This window comes from Scyliorhinus canicula, chromosome 20 (assembly GCF_902713615.1).
Source record: "Scyliorhinus canicula chromosome 20, sScyCan1.1, whole genome shotgun sequence".
NCBI classification, from domain to species: Eukaryota; Metazoa; Chordata; class Chondrichthyes; order Carcharhiniformes; family Scyliorhinidae; genus Scyliorhinus; species Scyliorhinus canicula.
This window is the reverse complement of record NC_052165.1, coordinates 28,293,092-28,302,686: the sequence shown is the minus strand read 5'-3', so window position 1 is coordinate 28,302,686 and position 9,595 is coordinate 28,293,092. Positions and strand designations below refer to the sequence as shown.

At 37.2% G+C, this 9,595-nt stretch overlaps 1 long non-coding RNA gene across 1 annotated transcript in view; it reads right to left on the bottom strand.

Moving 5' to 3' along the window:
- Positions 1-1,113: 1,113 nt before the first annotated feature.
- The window catches only part of LOC119954637, an 85,023-nt gene continuing 76,541 nt past the window's right edge, over positions 1,114-9,595 (bottom strand). The window contains exon 3 of the long non-coding RNA XR_005458284.1: positions 1,114-1,284. This is a non-coding gene — a long non-coding RNA (uncharacterized LOC119954637). The remainder of the gene's footprint in view (positions 1,285-9,595) is intronic.

The window sequence follows — 9,595 nt, the reverse complement described above, 5'->3', positions numbered from 1 at the left end:
AATATAGACATTGGGGAAAATTATTTGATCTCAGATGCAGTCATTTAATATGAGCTGTATAGTTTTAACTCTCTAAAATCCACATGTTTTATTTACAAATTTACGTTCGAAGCAGGAGACAGTGTTAATATGTTTGGCATACAATGATGGTATTTATTTACTGCAAACATAGCAAGCTTGATTAAATCTGAAATATCTTGTCCTTCACCCTGCTGGACTGTGGGAGAACAACGGAGCACCCGGAGGAAACCCACGCAGACACGGGGATAAAGTGTAAACTCCTCACAGTCACCCGAGGTCGCAATCAAACCCGGGTCCCTGGCGTTGTGAGGCAGCAGTGCTAACCACTATGCCATGCCCTACCGTGCCATGCCTTCCCATGCACAGACCTGTACCTTCGGTTGCCAAGGGACAAGTTGATTATTCCATTGTGAACATGTACTGTTTGATCAATAACAGCAGAGTTCAATAGCACTCTCCAATAGGTGAAGTACGATGCAGCATATCCTTTCATTGGTGGTGAACGGTCTGGGGTATTCTTCATTGGCTGCAACACAGTGTGTCACCTGTTCACTTACAGTTCATGGTGAGTATTAGTTCTTTACTAATTCTGCAAATCTGGCCTCTGCAGACACTTCAGGGAAAATGCTTGAAATGTGCTGTCATCAGCAAACAGGATTCTGTACATCAACTCCTCGCTGAGCTTGGTAAACATGCAGTGCCTGTTCAAGTTGGATAGCTTGCCAGTTAGATGAAATCTGATGCACACGTTGACATGCAGATGGTTTTTTGATCTCATTTATCACTGTTATAAATAGGAATGCAAAGTGCCTTAGTATAAGAACATAGTCTGGCTTGGCTACTGGAAATGTTAAATGATTCAGAAAGGACATCAGCTGCACACACTCAACCCAGCATGCCATCGTACAGTTCCCAGGAAATCTTAGGCTAAAATATCAGAGCGTTTAAGCTAACAATCATTAATAATGATATTATCATCTAGAGTGCGGTTATATCTACGTGTATGCAAAAATGGTTTGTCAGCAATGAAATGACAATTAGAAGCTTAATGTTCCGAAAATATTTTTAAAAGCTTGCATTTATATAGCACTTTTCACAACCACCAGATATCTCAAACCTTTTGAAGTGTTGTCGTTTAAGAAATATGGCTGTTAGCTTGCACACAGAAAGCCCCTCAAACAGCAGTGTTCTCATGATGGTGTTGGAGACATAGTTATCGCTCAGCACACCGGCGATCCATTCTCTTCTTCAAAGTCACACTGCCTAGGGAAGACAAGGCCTCAGCTTAGTGTCTCATCTGACAGACAGCACCTGCTCAGTATTGCACCAGGAACTGATTTTTACACTCAAGCTCTAAAGTGGAACTTGAGCCCTGGTCTTGGAGACTTGGAGGTATGGGTGATACTACCTGAGTCGCAGTGGAAGTCACCCAAGAGCATTCAAGAAAACTTCAGGTTTAAGCAAGAATTGTTGAGCCAATATCTTTCCAAAAGTATCTGAGGTAATGATGGTGAAAGAGAACTGAAAGAGAACTGGTTTTCAGCCAAAAAGATTAGAAGCAGGGCAGCACGGTGGCCTAGTGGTTAGCACAACTGCCTCACGGCGCTGAGGTCCCAGGTTCGATCCCGGCTCTGGGTCACTGTCTGTGTGGAGTTTGCACATTCTCCCCGTGTCTGCGTGGGTTTCGCCCCCACAACCCAAAAAAAAATGTGCAGAGTAGGTGGATTGGCCATGCTAAATTGCCCCTTAATTGGAAAAAATAATTAGGTAATCTAAATTTTTTTTTTTAAAGAAAAAAAAAAATTAGAAGCATAATATTGTGAATTACAAGCCTGTTACAATGAGAAGTATCATAAAATTCATTACAATGCATTGAATGAAAGTAAAAATAATTACAATTCATTATGGATGAATGAAAGGTGTAAACTTCAGCCTTTAAATGTAACCGAACCATGGTTCAATACAGATCTCTCACTGTTTTACTACTTTTCAAATCAATTCCTCTTGTAAATGTTGCAGCCCTCATCGTTGAAAGAATGGCTTTAAAGAGGTTATAGAAGCTGGATTATGAACCGCACTGGATATGAAACCCGCATGTTTCTGACTCAGAGACAAGTTTGCTAGAGTCACAGCAGGCATTTATTAGCCGGAGGATGAGAGACAGACAATAGTAGATGCCAAAGCTAGTGATCCCATTAGCTGCAAAATGCCATCTCGACCAATGACATGACCCTGAAGGAGTTTCCCAGAAAATTCCTTGTAAAAGCTGAGAACCATCAAGAAGGGAGCATTGCACGGGCAGAGCTCCCAACCTTCTTCCAAAGTCAGCACGTGGGTCAACTGGTAAATACTTGCTGAAACCACATCCAGATTAGATTCGGCTTTCACTGAGAGATGGGAAGTTACAGCAGGTCTGGTACTTGCAGTCACACGGATCATTCACTTGAAAACTGTGTACTAACATTACACACAATTATTAAATCAAAAACCTGGCACAACACTAAAATAAATCTATGCCGCAATGGCAAACTCGGTCAGAAAATGTGTTACGCACCAGCACAAATTATAACTGTGCCTGTTCACTGAGGGTGAAATGAAGTCAGACCGCGTGTAAAGAAATTAAAAAGGAAACAATTTTTTTCATGTGAAGCAGCCTTGAAAAATCCTTCTTTAAATTTTAAATCACAAGTGTTCACAAAGATATTTTCGGATAATTATTTAAACAAATGATCATTGTTCATAAATATAATAAATTGCCCTTTATTTTCCTTTTTGTCTCAGTGTGTTGGTTGAAGGAGAGGAGTTTGTATCTGCCTGTGTCAAAGCAAGTACATGTAGCAGTAGGTTTGGAAAAGAGTGCACACTGTACAGTCAGATAGTGCCTGTGGGAAATTATAGTGACGGTGTGGGATTATAGTGACTATGTGAAATTATAGTGACGGTGTGGGATTATAGTGACTATGTGAGATTATAGTGCCTGTGTGAGATTATAGTGACTGCGTGAAATTATAGTAACTGTGTGAGATTATAGTGACTATGTGATTATAGTGACTATGTGAAATTATAGTGACGGTGTGGGATTATAGTGACTATGTGAGATTATAGTGCCTGTGTGAGATTATAGTGACTGTGTGAAATTATAGTAACTGTGAAATTATAGTGACTGTGAGATTATAGTGACTGTGAGATTATAGTGACTGTGTGAGATTATAGTGACTGTGTGATTATAGTGACTGTGTGAGATTATAGTGCCTGTGAGACGAAAGTGACTGTGAAATTATAGTGACTGTGAGATTATAGTGACTGTGAAATTATAGTGACTGTGAGATTATAGTGCCTGTGTGAGATTATAGTAACTGTGAGATTATAGTGACTGTGAGATTATAGTGACTGTGTGATATTATAGTGACTGTGAAATTATAGTGACTGTGAGATTATAGTGACTGTGAAATTATAGTGACTGTGAGATTATAGTGCCTGTGTGAGATTATAGTAACTGTGAGATTATAGTGACTGTGAGATTATAGTGACTGTGTGATATTATAGTGACTGTGAGATTATAGTGACTGTGAGATTATAGTGACTGTGTAAGATAATAGTTACTGTGTGAGATTATAGTGACTGTGAGATTATAGTGACTGTGAGATTATAGTGCCTGTGTGATATTATAGTGACTATGTGAGATTATAGTGACTGTGATATTATAGTGACTGTGAGATTATAGTGGCTGTGAGATAGTGACTGTGTGATATTATAGTGACTATGTGAGATTATAGTGACTGTGAGATTATAGTGACTGTGTAAGATTATAGTTACTGTGTGAGATTATAGTGACTGTGAGATTATAGTGACTGTGAGATTATAGTGCCTGTGTGATATTATAGTGACTATGTGAGATTATAGTGACTGTGATATTATAGTGACTGTGTGAGATTATAGTGACTGTGAGATTATAGTGACTGTGAGATTATAGTGCCTGTGTGATATTATAGTGACTATGTGAGATTATAGTGACTGTGAGATTATAGTGACTGTGAAATTATAGTGACTGTGAGATTATAGTGACTGTGAGATTATAGTGACTGTGAGATTATAGTGACTATGTGAGATTATAGTGACTGTGAGATTATAGTGGCTGTGTGAGATTATAGTGGCTGTGTGAAATTATAGTAACTGTGAGATTATAGTGGCCATGTGAGATTATAGTGACTGTGAGATTTTAGTGACTGTGAGATTATAGTGACTGTGAGATTTTAGTGACTGTGAGATTATGATGACTGTGAGGTTATAGTGACTGTGAGATTATAGTGACTATGTGAGATTATAGTGACTGAGATTATAGTGGCTGTGTGAGGTTATAGTGCCTGTGTGAAATTATAGTGAAAGTGTGAGATTATAGTGACTGTGAGATTATAATGACTGTGAGGTTATAGTGACTGTGAGATTATAGTGGCTCTGTGAAATTATAGTGACTGTGTGTGATTATAGTGACTATGTGAGATTATAGTGGCTGTGTGAAATTATAGTGGCTGTGTGAGATTATAGTGACTATGTGGGATTATAGTGACTGTGTGAGATTATAGTGGCTGTGTGAGATTATAGTGACTGTGAGATTATAGTGACTGAGATTATAGTGACTGTGAGATTATGGTGACTGGGAGATTATAGTGACTGGGAGATTATAGTGACTGTGAGATTATAGTGCCTGTGTGAAATTATAGTGACTGTGATATTATAGTGACTGTGATATTATAGTGACTATGTGAGATTATAGTGACTATAACCTTATAGTGGCTGTGTGAGATTATAGTGACTATGTGGGATCACAGTGCCTGTGTGAAATTATAGTGACTGTGTGAGATTATAGTGACGGTGTGAGATTATAGTGGCTGTGTGAGATTATAGTGACTGTGTGATATTATAGTGACTGTGTGAGATTATAGTGACTGTGAGATTATAGTGACTATGTGAGATTATAGTGACTGTGAGATTATAGTGACTGTGTGAGATTATAGTGACTATGAGATTATACTGCCTGTGAGATTATAGTGGCTGTGTGAAATTATAGTTACTGTGAGATTATAGTGACTATGTGAGTTTATAGTGACTGTGAGATTATAGTGACTATGTGATATTATAGTGACTGTGTGAGATTATAGTGACTGTGAGATTATAGTGACTGTGAGATTATAGTGACTATGTGAGATTATAGTGACTGTGAGATTATAGTGGCTGTGTGAAATTATAGTGACTGTGAGATTATAGTGACTGTGAGATTATAGTGGCTGTGTGAAATTATAGTGACTATGTGAGATTATAGTGACTGTGAGATTATAGTGACTATGTGAGATTATAGTGACTGAGATTATAGTGACTGTGAGATTATAGTGGCCGTGTGATTATAGTGACTGAGATTTTAGTGACTGTGAGATTATAGTGACTGAGTGAGATTATAGTTACTGTGATATTATAATGACTGTGAGATTATAGTGGCTGTGTGAGATTATAGTGCCTGTGTGAAATTATAGTGACTGTGTGAGATTATAGTGACTATGTGATATTATAGTGACTGTGTGAGATTATAGTGGCTGTGAGATTATAGTGACTGTGAGATTTTAGTGGCTGTGTGAGATTATAGTGCCTGTGTGAAATTATAGTGACTGTGTGAGATTATAGTGACTATGTGAGATTATAGTGACTGTGTGAGATTATAGTGGCTGTGAGATTATAGTGACTGTGAGATTTTAGTGACTGTGAGATTATAGTGACTGTGAGATTTTAGTGACTGTGAGATTATAGTGACTGTGAAATTTTAGTGACTGTGAGATTATAGTGACTGTGAGATTTTAGTGACTGTGAGATTATAGTGACTGAGTGAGATTATAGTTACTGTGTGAGATTATAGTGACTGTGATATTATAGTGACTGTGAGATTATAGTGGCTGTGTGAGATTATAGTGACTGTGAGAATATAGTGCCTGTGTTAAATTATAGTGACTGTGTGAGATTATAGTGGCTGTGTGAGATTATAGTGACTGTGTGAGATTATAGTGGCTGTGTGAGATTATAGTGACTATGTGGGATCACAGTGCCTGTGTGAAATTATAGTGACTGTGTGAGATTATAGTGACGGTGTGAGATTATAGTGGCTGTGTGAGATTATAGTGACTGTGTGATATTATAGTGACTGTGTGAAATTATAGTGACTGTGAGATTATAGTGACTATGTGAGATTATAGTGACTGTGAGATTATAGTGACTGTGTGAGATTATAGTGACTATGAGATTATACTGCCTGTGAGATTATAGTGGCTGTGTGAAATTATAGTGACTATGTGAGATTATAGTGACTGTGAGATTATAGTGACTATGTGAGATTATAGTGACTGTGAGATTATAGTGACTATGTGATATTATAATGACTGTGTGAGATTATAGTGACTGTGAGATTATAGTGACTATGTGAGATTACAGTGACTGTGAGATTATAGTGACTATGTGAAATTATAGTGACTGTGAGATTATAGTGACTGTGAGATTATAGTGGCTGTGTGAAATTATAGTGACTATGTGAGATTATAGTGACTGTGAGGTTATAGTGACTATGTGAGATTATAGTGACTGAGATTATAGTGACTGTGAGATTATAGTGGCCGTGTGATTATAGTGACTGTGAGATTTTAGTGACTGTGAGATTATAGTGACTGAGTGAGATTATAGTTACTGTGATATTATAGTGACTGTGAGATTATAGTGGCTGTGTGAGATTATAGTGCCTGTGTGAAATTATAGTGACTGTGTGAGATTATAGTGACTATGTGAGATTATAGTGACTGTGTGAGATTATAGTGACTGTGAGATTTTAGTGGCTGTGTGAGATTATAGTGCCTGTGTGAAATTATAGTGACTGTGTGAGATTATAGTGACTATGTGAGATTATAGTGACTGTGTGAGATTATAGTGGCTGTGAGATTATAGTGACTGTGAGATTTTAGTGACTGTGAGATTATAGTGACTGTGAGATTTTAGTGACTGTGAGATTATAGTGACTGTGAAATTTTAGTGACTGTGAGATTATAGTGACTGTGAGATTTTAGTGACTGTGAGATTATAGTGACTGAGTGAGATTATAGTTACTGTGTGAGATTATAGTGACTGTGATATTATAGTGACTGTGAGATTATAGTGGCTGTGTGAGATTATAATGACTGTGAGAATATAGTGCCTGTGTGAAATTATAGTGACTGTGTGAGATTATAGTGGCTGTGTGAGATTATAGTGACTGTGTGAGATTATAGTGGCTGTGTGAGATTATAGTGACTATGTGGGATCACAGTGCCTGTGTGAAATTATAGTGACTGTGTGAGATTATAGTGACGGTGTGAGATTATAGTGGCTGTGTGAGATTATAGTGACTGTGTGATATTATAGTGACTGTCTGAGATTATAGTGACTGTGAGATTATAGTGACTATGTGAGATTATAGTGACTGTGAGATTATAGTGACTGTGTGAGATTATAGTGACTATGAGATTATACTGCCTGTGAGATTATAGTGGCTGTGTGAAATTATAGTGACTATGTGAGATTATAGTGACTGTGAGATTATAGTGACTATGTGAAATTATAGTGACTGTGAGATTATAGTGACTATGTGATATTATAGTGACTGTGTGAGATTATAGTGACTGTGAGATTATAGTGACTATGTGAGATTATAGTGACTGTGAGATTATAGTGACTATGTGAAATTATAGTGACTGTGAGATTATAGTGACTGTGAGATTATAGTGGCTGTGTGAAATTATAGTGACTATGTGAGATTATAGTGACTGTGAGGTTATAGTGACTATGTGAGATTATAGTGACTGAGATTATAGTGACTGTGAGATTATAGTGGCCGTGTGATTATAGTGACTGTGAGATTTTAGTGACTGTGAGATTATAGTGACTGAGTGAGATTATAGTTACTGTGATATTATAGTGACTGTGAGATTATAGTGGCTGTGTGAGATTATAGTGCCTGTGTGAAATTATAGTGACTGTGTGAGATTATAGTGACTATGTGAGATTGTAGTGACTGTGTGAGATTATAGTGGCTGTGAGATTATAGTGACTGTGAGATTTTAGTGGCTGTGTGAGATTATAGTGCCTGTGTGAAATTATAGTGACTGTGTGAGATTATAGTGACTATGTGAGATTATAGTGACTGTGTGAGATTATAGTGGCTGTGAGATTATAGTGACTGTGAGATTTTAGTGACTGTGAGATTATAGTGACTGTGAGATTTTAGTGACTGTGAGATTATAGTGACTGTGAAATTTTAGTGACTGTGAGATTATAGTGACTGTGAGATTTTAGTGACTGTGAGATTATAGTGACTGAGTGAGATTATAGTTACTGTGTGAGATTATAGTGACTGTGATATTATAGTGACTGTGAGATTATAGTGGCTGTGTGAGATTATAGTGACTGTGAGAATATAGTGCCTGTGTGAAATTATAGTGACTGTGTGAGATTATAGTGACTATGTGAGATTATAGTGACTGTGTGAGATTATAGTGCCTGTGTGAAATTATAGTGACTGTGAGATTAAAATGACTGTGAGGTTATAGTGACTGTGAGATTATAGTGGCTGTGTGAGATTATAGTGCCTGTGTGAAATTATAGTGACTGTGAGATTATAATGACTGTGAGGTTATAGTGACTGTGAGATTATAGTGACTCTGTGAAATTATAGTGGCTGTGTGAGATTATAGTGACTATGTGAGATTATAGTGACTGTGTGAGATTATAGTGGCTGTGTGAGATTATAGTGGCTGTGTGAGATTATAGTGACTATGTGAGATTATAGTGACTATGTGAGATTATAGTGACTGTGTGAGATTATAGTGGCTGAGTGAGATTATAGTGACTGTGAAATTATAGTGACTGTGAGATTATAGTGACTGAGATTATAGTGGCTGTGTGAGATTATAGTGACTGTGTGAGATTATAGTGACAATGAGATTATAGTGGCTGTGTGAGATTATAGTGACTATGTGGGATTATAGTGACTGTGATATTATAGTGACTGTGTGATTATAGTGGCTGTGTGAGATTATAGTGACTGTGTGAGATTATAGTGACTATGTGAGATTATAGTGACTATAAGATTATAGTGGCTGTGTGAGATTATAGTGACTATGTGGGATCACAGTGCCTGTGTGAAATTATAGTGACTGTGTGAGATTACAGTGACGGTGTGAGATTATAGTGACTGTGAGATAATAGTGACTGTGTGAGATTATAGTGACTATGAGATTATACTGCCTGTGAGATTATAGTGGCTGTGTGAAATTATAGTTACTGTGCGATTATAGCGACTATGTGAGATTATAGTGTCTGTGAGATTATAGTGACTATGTGATATTATAGTGACTGTGTGAGATTATAGTGACTGTGTGAGATTATAGTGACTGTGAGATTATAGTGACTGTGAGATTATAGTGACTATGTGAGATTATAGTGACTGTGAGATTATAGTGACTGTGAGATTTTAGTGACTGTGAGATTATAGTGACTGTGAGATTAT